The sequence below is a fragment of the Chamaea fasciata genome, unplaced genomic scaffold, assembly GCF_029207755.1.
Source record: "Chamaea fasciata isolate MVZ Bird 193981 ecotype frontalis unplaced genomic scaffold, bChaFas1.0.hap1 SCAF_36, whole genome shotgun sequence".
Taxonomy (NCBI): domain Eukaryota; kingdom Metazoa; phylum Chordata; class Aves; order Passeriformes; family Sylviidae; genus Chamaea; species Chamaea fasciata.
The window spans coordinates 560,808-582,270 of NW_027094121.1; the positions used below are offsets into that span (position 1 = coordinate 560,808).

General features: G+C 42.4%; 1 long non-coding RNA gene across 2 annotated transcripts; it reads left to right on the forward strand.

Moving 5' to 3' along the window:
• Positions 1-2,521: 2,521 nt before the first annotated feature.
• Positions 2,522-5,284, forward strand: LOC136303532 (uncharacterized). Of its 2 annotated transcripts, XR_010724240.1 has the most exons (4): positions 2,522-2,702; positions 2,889-3,036; positions 3,240-3,367; positions 4,085-5,284. It is a non-coding gene; the product is annotated as an uncharacterized lncRNA (long non-coding RNA). The 2 variants fall into 2 exon arrangements; XR_010724241.1 differs by lacking the exon at positions 2,522-2,702 and having other exon boundaries at positions 2,797-3,036.
• Positions 5,285-21,463: the final 16,179 nt, after the last annotated feature.

Below are 21,463 nucleotides of genomic sequence, written 5' to 3' on the forward strand. Positions count from 1 at the left end.
GTGTTTGGTTGAGGAGGACTCTTCTGTTTGTGGTGTTGCCAAGGCTTGCTCTTCCCAAGAAAACCTGGTTGGGTCTTTTGTCTTCTGCAGGGGAATGATACTGCAGCAGCAGACACAGACCTTCTCTTCCTCTTTGATAACAAGAAAATTTCCTGAGGCTCAGGTGGCCTTGCGTCCTCATCCAGAAAGTGTTGGCTGCATCCGTAAGGACTCCTCTGGCATGAATATGAAGGGCGGGCCGGGGTCAGTGTTGAGAGGGGCGTCTGTGTTTTGTGGTCTGTATCGTGCACAAAGAGTAGAGGGAGCTTTTGCGTATTGGGACTGAAGAAGCGGTAAAATGGACTGTCATTCATTCAGTTTATCAGAATAACTAAAAAAGGGAGGTGTTTGATTATGACATGCTAGGGGAGCTGCACAGGGGTTATCCAGCTCTAGGCTTTGCAGGCAGTAACATGCCCCTCAAAGGAGCAGTGTTTTGGTCTGTTTTGTGATAACACAGTATTCCTGCTTCACGCTGATATGTCCATTTCCCTTTCTCCCACCTCCTTTGTTTTCAGTTCAGGATCCAAAGAAGAATCTCCACTTTTTCCAGTTGCGGAAAGTGTGGGGTCAGATCTGGCAGACGATGCGGATGCTGAAAGAGGACTGTAATCAGCTTCAGCAGGGGCAGCGAGCAGCCATGTACGGTGGCCGTTTCTCCACAATACTTATCTCTGTCTTTGTGCGCTGGTGGAAGGGAAGACAGAAATGGGACCCTGTAGGAATGGGGAAGCCCGTGATTGGAGCTGTATGCAATTCATGAAAAGTGGAGAGTTAGCCCTTTGGCACAACTGCATTTGTCCTCACCGCTGTCTCAAGTATCTGTTTTGGATGTAAATGAAAGCCTGGTGGATTTCTACTTTCAGAGGCTAATAGGACCTTCTTGTCCTTGCAGGATGAATCTGTTGCGTTACAATAGTACCCTCTGGAAGATGAAGAATTCTATGGCCTCCCTTTCTCAGCAGCTGAAAGCAAAGCTGGACTTCTTTAAAACAAGCATCCAAATTGACCTGGAAAAGTATAAAGAGCAGATTGAGTTTGGAATTAGTGAGTATAGCATCTGGAAAACGGGTCTTTTCATGACTCTTATCCTCACAAAAACACCTGCCTCTTTCTCTGTGAACCTGAGAAAGCCAGTCACTCTTCTTTGATTCCTCTAGCTTCTGAGAAGCTGCTGTTTGTCTGGAAAGGGATGGAGCAAGCTGTGGAACTTTGTGGGAGGGTATGTTTCTAAATCTAACTGCTAGTCATAAAGAGGTTTGTTTTTGTTATCTCTCCCCTCCTCCCCCTTTAGCTTCATTGTCCCTGCCTTAAATAGAAGCCCCTTGTATCTGCACTGATGTCAGATTTCACATTGCCTCGGTTTGTGTGGCACAATTTTTGTCCATTATTAGTACTACATGAAGCTCGTTCTGTTGTAAGGCTTAGGGGGAAACGGGAGATCTTGGCGAAGCCCCAGAAACCTCTTGGAATTTCCTTGAATTGAAACGACTCATTTGTCTTTGGCCAAGGCTGCTGTTTGCATCTTGTTGGTTTGTTTAGAAATAAGAATGAGAAAGGAAGAACCAGTGTGAGTGTGAGTGGTAGTGTCTCTAGGTATGAGATTGTTGTGTTGCTTATGTTCTACCCTGCTTTCAGGAAGATGATGTGGAGCAGGTAGTGAAGAGGATGATGGCCCTGCAGACAGACATCGTGGACCTGCAGAGAAGCCCGCTAGGTCGTAAACAAGGAGGAACACTGGAGGATTTGTGAGTTGAACTACCTTGAGCTTCAGATGCAGGAGTGTTTCTGGCTAAGCTTACTCACTAGAGGACAGTGAAAGGGCTGTTTCTTCCACCCAAATTGTGGGGGACTGGGAGCACTTTAACACTAAAGATGTTTTTTGGCTCATCTGTCATTGTTCTGAAATGGCAGACAGGTATAGAAAAGATTTGAGTTCTCAAACTATTTGTTCCACGTTTTGGTTCTTTGGAAATCCTTTTCTATCCTGCTTTTTTCTTCTAGAGAAGAACAAGCCAGAGAGCTGTACCGAAGATTCAGAGAGAAGCCAAGAGGTAAAAGACGCTTTAGCTCAAGGTCAGCTTGCTTTGTGTGTAACTTTGGAGATGTAGTAAGGATCATTGAGAAAACTAGCTGACTTCTAGGCCTGCCCAGACCCTAGCAGCACATGGGCTGTCCTGGATTGCCTTTTCTCGAGAGGGAAGTCAGGGAGTCAGTTCCACACTAGGCCAGCCTTCCTTTCTTGGTGCTTTGTGAGCTGCTCTCGAAACTCCTCTGGAGCTCTTCTCAGAGCAGGCTGTTGCCACAAGCAACAACCAACCTTTCTGGGTAGAAAGGATGAAAGACACGACTGTTCCTTTGATCCCGTCCCAACTCTCCTTTTCAAGTTCTTTAAATTTTGAAGAAGGTGGCTAAAATTCAGTGTAATTCATCCCACTCAAACTTGCATATCCTGAACTTTGGCTGTTTCAGGATTAAAGCAGTAGTGGAAATGAGCCGCTAAGAATCTTCTCACTCTGTCCTATAAACCGACCTTTCTGTGTAATATTGGCTCTCATTCCAGATCAGAGGACAGGCGGTGACAGCCAGGAAATAGTACGACTGCTTCTACAGGCAATCCAGACCTTTGAAAAAAAAGTTTGAGTCATTTATGCTCAGCTCAGGTGAACTTTGTTCATTTTGTTCATAGTTGAGAGAAGGTATTTTCTCTTCCAGCAAGAGAAGGTTTAAAACTCATTGCATATGGCTCTTGAGATCTTGCAGTGTTAACAGAAAATAATTAACTTCAGAACTGTTCTCCTACTGCAGTGGCCCATGTGTGATCTGATTAGTTTTTATTTTTTTAATAGTAAAACTGTAGTTTGCAAACAGAAGGCATTGGAATTGTTCCCCAGAGTGGAGAAAGTGATGAATCTGATGAGTGAAGATGAGGAAACAGTTGTTAGGCTTCAGGAGAAACGACAGAAAGAACTGTGGAACTTGCTGAAAATTGCTTGTGTAAGTAAAATAAGAACTCCCCTTTAACCTGAGAATATGGTTTGTAGCACAGGCTACTGAAACAATAGTAAATTGAGTGTATCCTATGGTTCTTTTCTTTCTTTTGAATCAGTATGAAAGCCAAGTTCCAGGTTGTCTCATATTCCCGGCTGCTGAAAACTAGTGGGAACAATTGCACTCTGAATATTCTGTGTTTTCTTCAGAGTAAAGTGCGTGGTCCTGTTACTGGCAGTCCAGAGAGCATGAACACATCCCGTCTTGGTAGCTCAGGTCAACTGCTGCTGCAAGTCCCTTCTGGAACATTCAATTTATCAGAATCTGTAAGAAAAAGGTGAGGCAAAGTCTGGAGTTCTTCGGCTGCTAATGCCACCACTACAAAGCTAGTCTTCCTGCTTTGTGAAATAATGGCACACAGGGTTTCTCATATTTTACACTTTGTGTTCAGCTTGCATTGTCAGCAGCCTTAGTTTACTTGGTAGTTAAGACTTCCTGGGGCTTTCAGATCTTCCATATGAAAATTGGGTATCATGTATGGCTTCACTTCCCCCAGCCTCAGTAACAAAAGTGGTTTTTTGGTTTTCTTCCTTTAATCTGAGATGGTTGGGCTCACTTGGAAGTACACTGCCAGCAAGAACTGTTGAAGTATTGTCATGTAAGGTCACAGTAGCTGAGCTGTGTCATTGAGACTGCTGCATGCGTAGTTCCGGCTTGCTTAAATGAACTGGGTTACCACTTGGAATGAAAGACCTTGGTTTGTTTCTTTGCCTGTTGCCCCATCCTTAAGTTTATAGGCTTCTCAGCTTTTCCTCTAGCAACAGTGGTTCCACCTAATAAGAACCCAGATCCATCTTGGAATACATTTCCTTTCCCCCATTTAGTAAATCAGGGGCTGCCACCAACTTTTCAAGTTGCAGTATGAATGACAAGCCTATGACCTGACTAACTTCAGTGTTCTGCAGCGTATCTGCCAGAAGTATTTCTTAATGATAGAGGCAGCATCTCTTTAAACTGCCACAGAAATTAATAGTGTAATAATTGCCCCTTTCAGTGAGGAGCTGCTGCTGGAATCTCGGAAACTTTGTAGCCAACTAGAAAATGTGATGCGTGACACAATGAAGGATCAAGAGCAGAGTTTCTTGGTAATGTATTCACTCTTCTGTAAATGGACTAAGGAAGTGCCTGGCTTCGAAGTTCTGAATGTGCAACTTTGCCACCACTAACACAGCTAAATGAAATCTGCATTTTACTCATGGCCAAGGGGGAGAGTAGGAGATGCACAGAGATAGGAAGCACCGGTTCCCTCATAATCTGCCGCCTGACTTACTCTGCTTGCCAAAACTGGGAGCCACATGCTGGGAACTTGCTGCGCTAAACAGTAAAGGATGGGGCAAAGCACTTGGCTGTTGTACAAAACTACTGCAAAACTGCACACAAATTTGGGATGAGCGGGTGTCAGGGATCCTTAATTTAACAATGCAGAATATTGAAGAGAGAGTAAAATACTGGAGAGTGCAAATAGGTTGTTTCCTTAACAGCAGTCACGTGGCTCATCATGAAATTGACCAACTTGTTCCCAGTAAATTTTTTATAACTCTTAGCACACTTTACCTTTATTTTAGAAAAAGCTCAACTGTAGCCTGGTGTTGAATTTCATTTATTCTTTCGGCTCTAGACTGGAGCTGGCTGCAGCTTCAGGTAGAAGAAACAAACAATCCAGAACAAACCCAGATGTAGAATCACTCTGGTTGCCTCTGAAGCCATGCTGCTTTGGGAAGCCAACTGTGAAAAGCTGCTGCCTCTGAGAAGGGAATATCAACTGCCTTCTACTGTCACCAACTGCTTATGTGATACATATGGCTTAGCTTTTAGTATCCACTTCTCAGACACTTTTTCACAAAGATACACTAGGGAATGCCTGTTCTAACTGCTTGGAGAATGTTCTTAATTGTGCCTTAAGACAGCAGATCTCTGTCCTGATACGTCTTCCCTTGGGCATCGCCTGTGGCTGTTTTGCTGCATTTTGGGCTTTCTAATGAACAATGGACAAGGTATACCCAGTCACTGGTAGATGTCACCTTCCTAATGAACTGTGAACTTAATTGCTTAACTTTGCTGATTTGCACTTTTTTTCTTTAAGTGTAATGGTTGTACTTACCTAATACTTGTTTCCTGTATGGGAACAAAATTATCTAAAACATGTAAACTTTTGGTTTGCTCTTGTTGATGCGCTCAATAACACTATAATGGAAAAAGCTGCTTTCACTATGCAGGTCTCTAAAACGTGAGAGGTGTAAGAATGTTAGCCTAGAAACCAAAGAAGGAAATCTTCAGTGTACAGGTATCGTGTAACAAAGCATTTGCAGATTATCTATTAACCATGCTTAAAGTTGCATGAAAAGATGAAAAAAAGACCAAAAACCCCAGCTGGATGGAACCTTGGTGAGAGTCAACACACACCAACCTTGTGTTCTGACTGTGACCAATTTATTTCATTCTGTTCTAACCCCAAATTTCCACTACAACACAGAGACCTCCTTTTATAAAAGGCTGTGAAGTATAGGACATGCAAAATGCAATACAATAATGGGGAGAGGTTGGATTTTCTTTTGGCTTTTTTGGAACAGATTTAAAATACAGGAAACTGAAATGTGGCACAAACATCACAACTTCCATGCATGCCTTCAAGTGTCTTCCTTTGTTGTGCTGGCACACTCTGGACTTCAGCATTGGGTTAAAGTCATTCTTGGGCAGAGTAGAAAGTTCACACTTCTTCAAATTTCTGAGTAATATTAAGGCTGAAATGCACCGGGTACACTTTTCCTTCATCTTCCAGAGCACCACCAGTTGTTTTACTTAAAGCTGTGTTAGGCTTCCAGCTCAAATCCCAGCTCAATTTTGTGACCTCCAGCACTGAAATTCTTGCCATCAATCAAGCCTGAGAGGGTCAGCTTTACACCTACAAAAGCAAGTCACGAGAACCATCATGCACTGACATCCCAGTACAGTGCTCTTCCTCAGGTCCTTGACCTCACTAATGTGGCTTAGTTGCCACAGGAACTTGCATACATAGACATCCTTTAGTTCTCTGAGTCTGCGTAGACTTCTAGCTCCTTTGTTCATCTAGTCTGTTCTTAAGATGACAGTGAATTAAACCGTAGTGTAGTACTTAACACCATTTGCTGCTACCAGTGAGAACTGCGTACCAGGTCGAAGGGCATGAGTGTAACCAATTCCAATGAGGCTGGCATTGTTCACTTTAGCCTATAGGAAAAAAAAAATCACAGGATTTATAAACTGTGTAAGTATTCATACAGAAGTATCCCAGTCCCCTGAGAAGGTGGCCTATGCATTAACACTCTTGAGCTACTTGGAGACCAACCTCTCTTAGAAGCATGTTCCAATCTTTTCCTTTTCTCAGGAGTTTTCAGCTTAAGCAAATGGTGCAAATTCTGCCTTCAGAGAATGCCATGCTGTTTTTCACTGCCTCCTCTATTATGTCTTTATATCTTTTAAAGAGCTACTTACTGCAGTCCCTCAGAGCCTGTCTTGTTCACATCACTCAGGAGTGATTTTCTTTTTTCTTCTAATGAGCAAGAAATACATGAATATGCAATCCCCTTTTTGCATTACTAAGTTTTGAGCTCTTAACAACAGTATTTCTCATTTTCAATTTTGGTTCAGTGGTCCTGGAACTAATTGTTGTTTTGAAACATAAATGCTTGCTACTTCAGTTCTTGGTCTTAAAACACACACGTCAGCTAACTTTCAACGGTTAACTTACTGTTAGGAGAAGGCTGTAAGCTCAGGTAAACTTCCACCATTGTAATTATAATATGGTTTTACATTATGGATTTAAGAATTCAAAGGACACTTTCATTGTCTTTTAAAAGACATTTTTCAGCACAGTAGCATGCTATTCCAAGCACACTAGTCAGACTATTTCACTATGGACAAAATTATATTTAAGATTTCTTTTCCTCCATAAGTTCACAAGTACGATGTGTGAGGTCCCAATTTAAATTTGAACCACAACAGAAGCCACAGTTTGCAATCTACCATACTTCCTCAGTAACTAGTTCAGGCAACTGCTTCATTACAAATTTTCAGTATTTAGGGGAGCTTGAAATACTCATTTCTGTAACAAAATTCTTACCACAACGGAAGTCTTCTCATCCATTTGGTACTTTCCAGCAATACCAAAACGTGTGTTGTTACTGCCAGCAGTCCATGCAAGATTGACTGATGTCTCAACCTTATTAGTAACCTTCTGATAAACAGACCCACCAAACTCAGTGCCGTCATTCCTGTTTGTAATAGATGCAAGTGTGTCAGGCCTTGCTTTGTTTAGTAACTCTTTAGATTAACCCTTCCCCACAATGATTTGACATTATCTCCTAAAATGAACCAAGAGATCCAATACTTCCCTGAACCCAGGCTCACTACTTCCTAGCTGGAGCTGGCAGACTCCTGCTCCTATTTTTTTTTGCACAAAACATGTTTTGCTTGCAGAACGGAACAAGACTTGCCAGAGACCTACAGTTTAAGGTTCTGACAAAAAAAACCAAACCAAGCAAACCAAAACCAAAACCAACCCACCCAGATAACCTGGTTGCTTGTCTCAAGTAAGCCAGTGTGCAGTAACACATAAAGGAGACTTCAGTTATGAGAATAAGACTGAAAACAATGTTGTTGAGTTATAATCGTTTAAATACACCATCTTCAAAGCGTCTCAGGCCACCTGAATGCCAAGATTAGGGCTACGCAGCGATGACAGCTGGAAACAAACACAATGCCACGCATGCCTTTCTCCTTCATCGTGGGCATTTCTGAGGGAGAAAGCTTCTGTGTGGAGAGTGTGATTGATAACTGGCTAGCTGCAAAAGGTCACGTAGACATGAGGGAGCTTTGCTGAGCACACAGGCACTCTCATGAAAACCAGCAAGGCAGCAAGCTTCGCATGTCCTTGAGCACAGCTGGGATACGATAACAAGACCTTGTAGCTGAAAGATATGAGGGAGAAGCACGGTAAAACAAAAACTTACTCAAACTGTGTAACCACAAAGAAATGTAGAAAGAGGCGTAGCTGACTTTTAGTCTGAGCACCAATCCTGAGCTTAACTTTTGAAATATGCATGAGCTTATTAGTGTTATTATAAAAGCATTGTATGAATTATCAATAAACGAGATTTGCCGATCACTCATATTGAGTGAACATTTCTCCCGCCGCGGATTTCCCACAAGAACAGACTTTCCAGTTCTTAAAATCTTCTTAGTAGGAGGTGTGATGGTGCACTTTGACTAAATTGTGGTCAATTCTGTCTCCTAATAGCTGGCATCTTCAGATTCTACTGGCGGTGTTGGGAATATCTTTTCAAGAGTTGAGAAGGAAAGTGTCTTTTAAGGATTCTGATCTTCCAGTGTGATGCGTAGATACCAGTCAACATGTAGACTGATGACAGGCACAGACAGTATTCTTGGCAATTGCTTAGAAAATAAACAAAACATCAGGCAGTAGAATAATCCTGTCAACAAGGAGGATAACAGTAACTTTTCCAAGGGACAAATGTCAATGTCACTTTCAGTTACATTGCAGGAAAAAATGGTAAAAGAAATGGGTGTGACCCAGAATTCCCACAGCCAAGAGGATATGTGTGTACCAGTTTGGCTGAAATGACTGTTGCTTGTCATTCCCCAGTGACAGTTTGGAGAAGTCATCACAGGCTCTTTTAATTGATGAATACTGATGTGTATAAGTCAGGTGTCGGTATATGTATTTTCACATCCTTGTTTTTGCTTTTTCCATTGTGCAGCAGGTAATCTCAGAACAGCAGTGGCTGTGCTGAAGCAATATAAATAGTAATCTCTGATTTTTTCCAATGATGTTTGATTGCCAAGTGATATCCTCAGCAAAGTTGGTCAGACCCTCTCAGTCCTACTCCTTGTAGCTTCTGAGTACTGAGATTGTAGAAGGCCTTAGTGAAGCTGACAGAAGTAATTTTCATTGCCTTCAGTGACTTTTCAATTGGGCTGAAAGTGCTGGTTGGTCTCAAAAATACTTTGTGAGCTTTGATCTAATGAGTGGAGACCAGTGGTAAATCAAAATGGAAGGAAGAGCTTTGTGGGCAAAATGCAGTACAGGTTAATTTTCTTTTTCAAATTCTAACTTATTTAAATTTTACATCAGAAGTTGTGGAGGTCTAAATCCCTACTACCACCTTAAGGCATCTCTGCCTCATCATTGCTTAAGACACTGACTGAATGCACATAGTTTAATTTAAAGTTGATTGCATTTAACAACAGAATTTTTTAAAGCCTTTAGTCGTGTAATAATGGTAGATAGCGCTTCATTTAGTCAAGAATGACCCGATACAGTTATCTATCATTTACATTAGCAATGTTGAACCGACAGTAAATTCAATTAATTCTTCAATTTTATGCTCTTAATATTTAAAAACCTGAATCCACTTTAAAATCAATTTGCATTATTTTGAGGATGGGATTCTTAATGTTAAGCTCCTATTAAATCCGCATTTTCTCTACTGTAGGGTTGCTTTGAAGTTTTTTGTCATGTTTTTGTGGAATGTTGGTCTTAAGCAGTTTTTGTGGGTTTGTCTGTGACTTAAGGAGCTCTCTATTGGATACTGATCTATGCAGTTGAAATAGAACACTGGAAAAACATGATTTATAACAAGTGTTCTCATAGCAGACCAGGAGGTTGGGTTGATATTTCTTCTTCTTCCATCAAGGAACACCCGTGGCTGTGGGCTATAATTTATAACAACAGTGTTGCTTTGACCGGTTTTGGTTACTGTGGGCTTGTTTTCAGGAATGATGAGTATGTAGTTATCCCATCTTGAAAGAAATACATAGCACATGTGCTTATTTGGATTAATTAGTATGGTTTTATATCACAGTTGATAGAAAGCTGGAAGAAAAGCCCAAGAATAAAGGAATAAAGGAGGCCAACCAAATAACTGAGGGTTGTGACTGTGGTTAAAGTCCCTTATGAATTCTGAGTGCTCCAGCACCGGTTTTCTGTGAGTCACTCTTTGAAGCTGCATTATCATTTTGTTATATCTATTCCAATATATGTCAGTCCTGTCAGACCCTAGAGAGAACACTTGCAGTGAGTAATTTCAGGTCTGAGTGCCACAAGCAGGCTGCTGAGAAAGCTGGCCCAGCCTTTTTTGTTCTTGGTGTTTCTGATGGTTTGAGCTGCAAGTTCACTCAGCTGAGCTGCTCTGTGCTCCAGCTCTGTTTCTTTAGTGATGCTGCAATACTTGCTGCACGGCAACTCAATTGGAAAACAAAGAAATTAATGATACAGACAGAAGATCTGTTCCCAAAGCAGGGTGAAATTCTGGTGGAAGGGCTTCTGCTGCTTGAATTTTAAACACTGTGCTGTGAAACCTCTCACGTCATCTGTGGGTTAGTGGTTGTATCACCTGGGATAGTCCATCCAGGCCCTGTTGATGCAAACGTGCTTTTCACTGGTGCTGCTCCCTATTTTGGAGAATATCTGAAAATAAGGTGTGAGCAAGTACTGAAAATTTCAATTTTTGCTCCTATTTACCCACTTGCCTGCTGTTTTAATTTTGAAGTAGGGTGTCAGATAGAATCTGTCTAATGGCAGTGGTGTAAAAAGCATGCCTTCAGTTCCAAACTGAAACCCCTTGCAGTCAGCAGATGTCCCAGCTCAAGGAAAATGGGTTGCAAGCCCAAAACATTCACTTTCCCTGCCTCATTTCTAATGGTCTTACCAAGGAAATAGCCAGACTTGGATTGTGCTTACTCTTTGCAATGAAGAAGTTGTTAATGCTGCGTTTTCATGCTCCCATCGTCGTTGTACTCCAAATGTCTGTTCTGTGGAATGGGCAGATTAGGCTGTTTAAGACAAAGCCACTCCACATTTACAGTGCCTGTAAGGTCCATAGTAAGAGCCCTAAATAGAAGTATCATTTTCAAGATGCCTTCTATTTTACAAGCAGCCAAACAGAAAATGAAACCCTGGGTTGAATTGTAGTCTTCCTGAAGGAAGTGTCAAAGCCTAACAAGGGAGCTTGACCCAACTTTGTACTTGTTGTTGAGTGAAATAAACTTTAATTCTTAATGAATCCAAACACTGTTAATGAATCCAATACTACTACTTTACTGAGAAAAGCTGTAATTACTGGACAATCCCCTGATTTTCAGCTGCTGTAAATCACTCTATCTTCACAGAATGGAGAGGGGCACTTCATTTAACAACACTGAAGAATTAAGACAGGGAAATGGCATAAAAATCAGAAAGGATCTTAGAATCAGGGGAAACAGAGTAATGAAAAACATATAAAGTTGGGCGTTGCTTCTGTGAAAAGACAAGTTGTACATCCATGTACATGTAGCTGCATTAAGGAAAAGCGTTAGTATTCAAGCCGAATGATGTCATGGGAAAACCGATTTGTTTTTTTTAAGCATGCAAAACTTCTGTCAGTTGAAAGGGGATAAGAACAGCATATTAATCAATTTGCCTCCTTACCTGTTGTTTTGTGAAGTAGTTAGGATTGCTGGCATTTGCCATCTGGAATTTTATGCCAGTGGCAGATCCCTGACTGTGATGGTAGAAGGGTAAGGACCTCATCCAAATGCATCAACAGGAATAGTGTCTCACTGTGAAACTGCCAAGTATTTCAGACCGGTGCCTAATAATGCAAAACCTTGTTGTAAATATGTGTGAAGTGTAATTTATCTAATGTAATTCTGAGATGTTTAGAGCCAGTCATTTGAAATAGACTCCACTTCTCTGTTAACTTTTGACATTGGAAAGACTGTAATCATGTTGCAGACCATCAGCCCTTGGATTAAAATTTCAACCTACAGTGAGCTTCAAACTGCTTTGCATTTACCCTTAGAAGAAAAGGGAGGTTGAATAATTTTTGTTACGTTGATTTATCTTAGGAAAATGGGTGTCAAGGTTCTGAATTACAGTAATTATTGTAAGCATGTAAAATATTATCAACTACAAGATAGATCTGATGTGGTGTGGATGGATTAGTGCACATGCTAAGACCAATTTGAGAACATTTCAATTTTTGCTACGTTTGCGAGGGCTAGTTACATCCACTTAAAATACAGATTGGCTCTAAAATGGCAGTGGTTTGCAGGTCCAAAGTGTTAGGACTTTGGTTAAAGCAAAAGGAAGAAAATAATTCTTTTTCTTTTAGCTTGTCATGCAGTTTGTGCTAAGGCTTTCAGTAGTACTTTATTGTGACAGCTCATTTTCCTTTTCATTTGATGCCCTCATATACACCTTGTCACTCTATTAAACTAGAAAGATTTAGTTTCTTAAAGAGCCTTCAATGAAGCTGTTATAAAGCCTTTTCTCAAAACAACAAATATGGAGCCTGAACACATGAGATTACATTGTTTTAGTTTATGTTGCTTTTTTGAGGAAATAAAAACAGGAGAGAGCAAGAGTTTATTGCTTAAGAAGTATCAGCTATTATCATAAAAAGGGTTCATAATTTTGAGTTTCATTTTTATTTTGACCAGAACACTTTTAGATAATAAATGTTGCAATTGAATCTTGTTTTTTTTAGGAAGTTGTTAAAACAAGCTAAATGCTTTCCATTTATGGATAACAAACTGATGCTCTAAGTTTAGGAATTACTGTGCCAAAATTTGAGTATTTCTTTGATTTCCTTGTAACCCATAAAACTGACTGTTTCTGGGTATTCTGGGACCTTTGAACTAGGGGTCTTACCTCAGGTGGGATGTCAAAAGAATATATAGATTGTGATGCTGTTTTCTCTCCATTACTAGGAGCAGTTTTTGATCCGGGCAAGTTGTGATTCAGACAATGCCGCTAGATTTCTACTTGAGAATCTGCCTTTTGTGGCCTGTTTTATGGGTATTTTCACTTTTTTCATTGCAAGTTTTTAGGATTTTCTAAGTGTGTGTTTATAAAAAAGCAGCACCCAAATTAATTGCATCTTCTGAGTACGTAAGAACTACTTTATGGCATTTTAACCTGCAAACGCTATGATAGCGTGTGTGGAAATGGAATTTACCTCACTTGGCGGACTTGAAATATATCCCTAAGCAGTAATTGCAACATCTTATCAAATTCTCGAGCAGGAAACCAACCTTTTTCTAAATGGAATTTTTATGAACTGTTTTAAGGACTGTTTACTGGAAAGCTGCCTAATCACTGCATTTCCTGGGTAATGACTGAAATATGTGTGCTGAATTAGTAGCAGGAAGATGCTAAACTACTCTGGCAGGGAACAGTTGATACTGCTTTTGCTAATGCATGTAAACCACAGAGAAAATTCTGAATATGGAGAAAATTTTTATCAATAGCCCCATTTAATTGTATCCTTCATTTGAACGGTGCCTTGTTTCAGCGAGTTTTAAGCAAATTTTTGAGACTATTTTTTTAAGTGGTAGAAGTAATAATTAAAACCCGTCCATGAAAAGATTTGGGAATACATTTAATTGATAGAAAGATTAGGGATATCCGGGGAAAAATCCACGTTGCTGGCATTCTTCTGGTTTTGGGTCTTGGCGAAGGAACTAAAATGGGTTAAGAGGAAATTGCTTGTTCACAGTGTGCTGTGTGTGACTTCCTGGGGATTTTACCTTTACGGTGAGTGTTCCTCTGAACACAATGAAGCTGCAGGCGTGTGCTAAATCCAGTTAAGGAGATTTCCAGTCTAGTCTTTTGGCTCTGGAAGAGTCCCTAACTGAGCACTTGGGACATAGGATTGTCCAAAAGTGTCCCCATTGCACATTGCGAGGAATCCTGGTCTTCATTCTGCTGGTTTAATTTGATGTTTCCATATTCTTCTAAAAAAGAATCATTGCTTTCTGTCCAGTGCCTGCCTTCACAGCTGTCTGGTTTTTACCTTTTCTTCAGCTGCCTCTTCTCCACACAAGTGCCCTTGTCTACGTAACTCTTTCTTTTATGGCAGCTGTTCAATAGCTGGAGTTAAGCTTCTTGCCCTACTCTGAATTTCCAATTTCCCGTTTGAGGATGAGGCAATCACCGCTGACTTCCCAGAGGGCACTCCTTCGCTTAGTTATCCAGCTCTTAGCAGCTTTGAAAGGGACAGAGAAATGGAAGGGAATAGCTTTGGTTCATAAATATTTTTTCATTAATAATAATTAAAGTTAAGGTCAATGATTGTAGTACAGATGACTACCAATAGTGCTTTATAGCCCCTTTGGAAACTGAAATTATGTGAAATAATTCCAAATAGCCTCCCTCGAATGGTTATTCTGTGAGCAGCAGTAGCTCTGTTTTAAAGCTGGCGTGGTGTCAGGAGGTCTCTGGGCATGCCAGGAGTTTCAGGTTGCTCACTTTTCTATTATTTTTGCCCATCTCCAAGTGTTTCCATTCTACATTCGGTCTTCCTGAAAATATTTGTGTGTCTTCCTTCATTTGGACATTGCAAAGCATGACTGCTTTTGTGGAGGACTTTTCACCCTTTCCCAGTCTTGTGCCTTTTGTTTCTTTTGGATGTAAATCCAAGCAAGCTGCAAATCTTTTATTTCTTATTGGGATTTAGCAGTGGTGTCAGCAAGTACAAAAAAAAGTTCAACATGTTTTATTGTTATCAAAAGCATTTCCAGGAGTGGGAATGAGGGATAGGAATCCAGGGCACAGGGATGGTGGATCCCTGCTTATCTCTGTAGTATTTTAGAGTGTGTTTCAGTGTATCCCTGAACCTCTTTTGCAAATATTGTTGAAAAGGCAGTGCTTCCTAAAGCAAGAAATGAACCCAGGAAAAAAAAATCTCACAGTCTGTCTTGGTTTGGGAAAACAGGTATTTGCCAGGTAATAAAAAAAACCAACAACTGTAGTTTCCTTTGTGATCGAGAGTGTAAACCCCCCCTTCACCCCTTTTTTTTCTTTTTCAATTATAAATTTAAAATCAGAGGCTCTTAGGCAAAGATTTGGGAAACAGGAATAGCAGTTCTTTACTAGTATGTATTACAAAGCAAGCAAACACAAAAAAACCCCCACCAAACAACTACAGCATTAATAACAAACGAAAACAGTACTAAGAACCTTGAGGGCTTTGTTTCACAAAACCCAGGGCAGTTTGGTTTCGGTGTCCCTGCAGGATCCTCAGAGCACCAAGCTGGAACAGTGGAAAAGTCCCGGGCTGGTCGCTGGGATTGGCAGGGTGTCCCGGCAGGCAGGGGCAGGATGTCCCGGCAGCGCAGGGGGTGCAGGGTCACGCTGCAGCAAGAGGAGCAGCGCCGAAGAAGCCGAAGGCGAGGCCGTGTCTGGACCAGCTCCCGCAGGTGGCAGGGAAAACTCAGGATTCAGGCCGAACCGGTGATAGTAGATTTCCCAGGACTGGATCCCTTTGGCCACAGTGAAACTCCTCCAGCCAGCAACAGCCGTTCTCTCCCTCCCTGAACGCCGGAAAAAGAAGAGCTGGCAGCTGCCTCAAGCTTTGTCTTTTACTTGCATTTTCTCCTTCTTCCACCTTTGTCCACCTCTTTGTTTTGGTTAAGTACTCTTAAGTATCCAACGCTTGGTTTCTTTGGTAACTTATGGGGAAAAAATTCTTTAGAGAAAGAAGGAACAAACCTAACCCCCAACATTATCCATCCCGAATTTTTTTTCCATACGAACATATTACATTGAGTTTTAACTGTTAAAATACATATATATAAATACGTATGCAAATATGGATACAGTTACATTGTCATGGGTAGTTCACTTCAAAACAAGGTCCATTTGAGGTATACATTGGGTCTCTCTATCTTTTTGCATCACTCACTAGGTGCAACCTGGTCCCTGAGCGAAAACAACCTCACGGATGGGATTGTCTTTGCTGGAGGCAGGATTAATCCAAACAGTTTTTCTCAGCATACTTCTCATGTGTACTACTGGAACTTTATTTTTTTTTGTCGTTTGCAAGGGCTCAGATTGGGCAGGACCTGCTCGGTTGGTGGAACCTCGAGTGTTCACCAACCAGGTGGCTTTTGCTAAATTAATATCTCAATTCTTGAAGGCTCTCCTACCCAGTGCCTTCAAGGTAGTTTTAAGCAGGCCATTGCACCGTTCAACTTTCCTGGCCGCTGGTACACGATAAGGAATATGGTACACTTACTTGATGCTATGTTTTCTAGCCCAGGTGCTTATAAGACTATTCTTGAAATGGGTCTCATTGTCCGACTCGATTCTCTCAGGGGTGCCATGTCTCTACAGGACTTGTTTTTCCAGGCCCAGGATGGTGTTCCGGGCAGTAGCATGAGGCACAGGGTAGGTCTTTAACTATCTAGTGGTGGCTTTCACTATGGTTAGCACATAGTGCTTGCCCTGGCGGGTTTGGGGAAGGGTGATGTAGTCAATTTGCCAGGCTTCTTTATATTTATATTTGGACTACCGTTTACCACACCATAAGGGCTTCACTGGCTTGGCTTGCTTGATTGCAGCACACGTCTCACAGTCATGGATAACCTGAGAAATACTGTCCATGGTTAAATCCACCCCTCGGTTTCGGGCCCACTTATAGGTGGCATCTCTGCCCTGATGACCCGAGGCATCATGGGCCCGTCGAGCTAGGAACAACTTTCTTTTGTGTTGCTAATCTAAATCTATCTTTGACACTTCTATTTTGGCAGCTTGATCTACCTGCTTGTTGTTTTGGTGTTCCTCATTAGCCCGACTCTTGGGAACATGGGCATCTACATGGCGGACTTTCACAGGCAGCTTCTCTACACGAGTGGCAACGTCTTTCTATTCATCAGCAGCTCAGATTGGTTTTTTCTGACGCTGCCAGTTGGCCTTTTTCTACTTTTCCAGCCAGCCCCACAGAGCATTGGCTACTATTTACGAATCAGGGTAGAGGTAGAGCTTTGGCTACCTTTTTTTTTTCAACGATGTTAAGGGATAATTGAACAGCTTGGAGTTCAGCAAGTTGACTTGATTTCTTTTCTCCTTCAGTGGCTTCTGCAACTTGTCATGTGGGGCTCTATATGGCTGCTTTTTACTTATGGTTCATTCTTACAATGCGACAGGAACCGTCAGTGAAAAGAGCGTAGTGTGTTTCTTTTGCCGGCAGTTGGTTGTACGGAGGAGCTTCTTCAGCCCATGTCACTTGTTCTTGCTTTTCTTCATCCGTGAGACTAAAGTTTTCTTTTTCTGGCTAGTTTGTAATTATCTCTATAATCCTAGGGCGATTTGGGTTTCTAATACGGGCACGCTGTGTGATGAGGGCAATCCATTTGCTTTATGTGGCGTCGGTGGCATGGTGGGTGGAGGGAGCCTTTCCTTTAAACATCCACCCCAGCACTGGTAGTCGGGGTGCCAAGAGGAGTTGTGCTTTTGTGTCAATCACTTTTGAGGTGGTTTGAACTCTTTCATAGGCGGCCAAGATCTCTTTCTTTGTGGGAGTGTAGTTGGCTTCAGATCCTCTGTAACTTCGACTTCAGAATCTCAGTGGTCGGCCTCGGGTCTTTTAGGCACTTTTTGCTAAAGGCTCCAGGACAAACTGTTGTTTCCGGCTGCAGAGTAAAGCACATTTTTCACATCTGGTCTTGTTCTGACTGGGCCAAGGGCTACTGCATGAGCAATCTCCTGCTTGATCTGGGCAAAGGCGTGTTGCTGTTCAGGGCCCCAGTGGAAATTGTTCTTCTTGCGGGTAACCAGGTAGAGAGGGCTCACGATCTGACTGTACTCAGGAATGTGCATCTTCTAAAAACTTATGGCTCTTAGGAAAGCTTGTGTTTCCTATTTGCTGGTCGGTGGGGACATTGCTGTGATCTTATCAACGACCTCAGTGGGGATCTGCCGCCGTCCATCTTGCCACTTTACTCCTAGGGACTGGATCTGTCTGGCAGGTTCTTTGACTTTGCTTTTTTTGATGGCAAACCCGGCTTTTAGCAGAATCTGGATGATCCTCTCTCCTTTCTCGAACACTTCAGCTGCAGTCTTTCCCCACACAATGATGTCACCGATGTACTGTAGATGTTCCGGAGCCTCACCCTTCTCCAGTGCAGCCTGGATCAGCCCATGGCAGATGGTGGGGCTGTGTTTCCACCCCTGGGGCAGCCGGTTCCAGGTGTACTGCACGCCCCTCCAGGTGAAAGCAAACTGAGGCCTGCATTCTGCAGCCAGAGGAATGGAGAAAAATGCATTGGCGATGTCAATAGTGGCATACCACCTCGCTGTCTTGGACTCCAGCTCGTACTGAAGTTCCAGCATGTCCGGCACAGCAGCGCTCAGCGGTGGAGTCACTTCATTCAATGTACAATAGTCCACAGTCAGTCTCCATTCTCCATCAGACTTGCGCACAGGCCAGATTGAGCTGTTGAAGGGTGAGTGGGTTTTGCTGACCACCTCTTGGCTCTCCAGCTCACGGATCATTTTGTGGATGGGGATCACGGCGTTTTGATTTGTCTGATACTGCTGATGGTGCACCGTCGAGGTGGCAACAAGTACTTGTTGTTCTTTTACCTTCAGGAGTCCCACTGCAGATGGGTTCTCTGATAGTCTCGGCAAGGTGTTCAACTGCTTAATGTTCTCTGTCTCCACAGCAGCTATTCCAAAAGCTTATCTGAGTCTTTTATGGTCTTTATAATATCCATTCTTGAGGAAGTCTATGCCCAGAATACACGGAGCCTCTGGGCCGGTCACAATCAGAAGTTTCTGACACTTTTTCCTGGTCAGGCTCACTTTGGCTTCAATCAGAGTCAATTTTTGTGATCCTCTCGTCACCTCGGCAATGGAAATCGGTTCTGCCCTCAAATGTCCCGATGGCATTAGAATACACTGCGACCTAGTATTTACTAAAGTTTCATATTTTTGTGGTTCTGATGTGCTAAGCAACCGAATTTACACAGTCCAAAAAACTCGATTTTCTCGTGCCTCTTCCTGGCTAGAGGCAAGGCTCCTTTAGCACTGGTTATTATTCTCTTCTTGGACATACATGGTAGAGGTTCCTTCGAGGGAATCTGACACAGCATTCTCACTTCCGTAATACTTGGCAGCTTGCTCATGGGAGGCTGAGGCTACTTTCATTCTAGTGGAACTCTCTCTGTTGGTGTTTCTCTCTTTGAGCTCACGTACCCGTGCTGCCAGGACAGAAGTAGGTTTCCGATGCCATGCTCCCATGTCCTCCTCGTGGTCTCGCAAATAAAACCACAGGTCAGCTCGAGGGGTGTGCCCTCTCTCTCTCGCTGGGGAATGTTGGGCTCTAATTTTGGGGCTTGTGACTCGCACCGGTGCTACATGGGAACTGTTTCTTCTCATCTCCTCTCTTATTTTTTTCATCTCTTCTTCGAGTTCTTTCATCACTGCAGAGACATGAGCCTGCATTGGGCCACTGATCATACTTTCATAATTTCCGGGCTTGTTGGCAACAGAACCCACTGTCTTTCGGTTATCCTCGGCATTAATTGTTGCGATGAATGTGGCGTATTGAGATGGTCCATGAGTTGCTAGATTCTACATGTGCCCTGTGCATCTAATCTTGTCGGGGTTATTATCATGCTGTCTGGTCTTTTTAAAAAGTACTTCTAACACTGCCACTTCTCTCAACTGTTGGATTTCTTCTTCAAGGGTCTTCCATCGCATTTTATGGTTGTGCTCTTGCATTCTGTCTCTGTGGACAAATCTCTCTCTCACACTCATTAGAAGTCGTTCCCAAAGGGGAAGGGGCCTTTGCTGTCTTACAAATACCTGATTTATACCTGAGTCCTGGGTCAAGGGTCCCAAATTCCTTGCTTCAGCACTATCCAGTTGCACACCTGTACCCATAAGGTCCCAGACTCGAAGTAGCCAGGCTGTATAAGCCTCACGTCCTCGTCGTGCAATATCTTTTTGCAGATTACATAGACTTTCATACGTCAGGGACTCAGTGATGATCTCAACCTGTGGCTCTTCTGTGGATTGTGAGGACCCTCCTTTCTTATCCTTAATACCAGAATCTGACGATTTCACTTTACACTTCCTTGTTTCCACAGGGGCGACTGCTGCTGGCTGTGTCTGCCCTCGTGGTTCAGCTGGAACCTGGACAGTTGTAACGTCTGTGGGTTCCACTGCTGCACCATCAGTCTCCGCCTTCTCGGGGCAGGGGGAGTGTTTTTCATGAGCTGGGGAAATATACTCCCTCAGCATCTGGCCCATCTCTTTTACCAGAACTTCAACCCAATCCGGGTGGGTCCTTTCTGAGGCAGGCTGTGGGGCAGAGTCAGGCTCTGGGGTATCATCCCTATTCTGTGAGGTAGGTATCAGGGTGGTTATCTAGATCAATCTTTTCTTATCTCTGAATGCTAAATAGAATACGCATATTAGCAGCACCAGCCATTGTATGATATCATTAGCATTCAAAGAGGATTTAAACTCTTCAAAAACTGGTGAGGCAGACCCAAAGAGATGGGTAAAGGGTTGGGAAAAAAACTCTCTCGGTGTCATTTCCTCACAGTAGGTACTATTGTTAAAGTAACTCCAAAAACACACAGTTAGTGTACAATAGCCCTGAATCCATGTGCCTGCCTTCCAGAGGAAATTAAAAATCCATGAGTTCTTCACTTTATTAAGCTATAAAATAAACTGGATGACAGTCACAGTAGCCTTAGTTATAGGGCCCATGTTTAGATAAGGGCCTGCAAATGGAAGGAATACAGCCACAACCACATGCGATCCAAACTAGGGTAAGTTAGACCACATGATGCTGCTTAATGAGGTTTTTATATCCAACGCACACAAAAGAAAGTACTAGGTTAGTTAAGAACCGCTATTTCTCTTCCTTTTTCTCAGTGCCCTCAAGCCCCACATTGGGTACCAAAATCTGTCTTGGTTTGGGAAGACAGGTATCTGCCAGGTAATAAAAAAAAAAAAACCAACAACAACTGCAGTTTCCTTTAGGATGGAGAGTGTAAACCCCCCCTCAACCCCGTTTTTTTTTTCTTTTTTCAATTATAAATTTACAATCAGAGGCTCTTAGGCAAAGATTTGGGAAATAGGAATAGTAGTTCTTTACTAGTGTGTATTACAAAGCAAACAAACACAAAAAAAAAAAAAAAAAAACCCTGGGGGAGGAAAAGGTGAGGAGAAGCTCCCCAGGGAATATTGCAGAGGAATCTCCAGTTCCAGAAGTACAAAAAGTGCTCAGCCTCAGGAATTTATCCCAGCTCAGGAACAGCAATAACCTCTCCAAGCCTGAACAATGTGAAAACCGATTTATTTTTTAAGACTTAGTGACTGAAAACCAATAAAAAGAGTTAATGCAAGGACTGGATTTTGCTTCCGGAGGGAAAAGCCTTGAATTCCATGCTGGAACTCATCCTTTTCCCATCATTTCGGTGGGAAGTTTCTTGCTGAACAGGGACTTCCCAGGGCTCCTACAGAGTGCGCTTTGCTTTGCTTTAATTCCTCCTGGAGGTAATTGGATCAATTATCTCTGACCCGAGCTGAGCTTGCTGT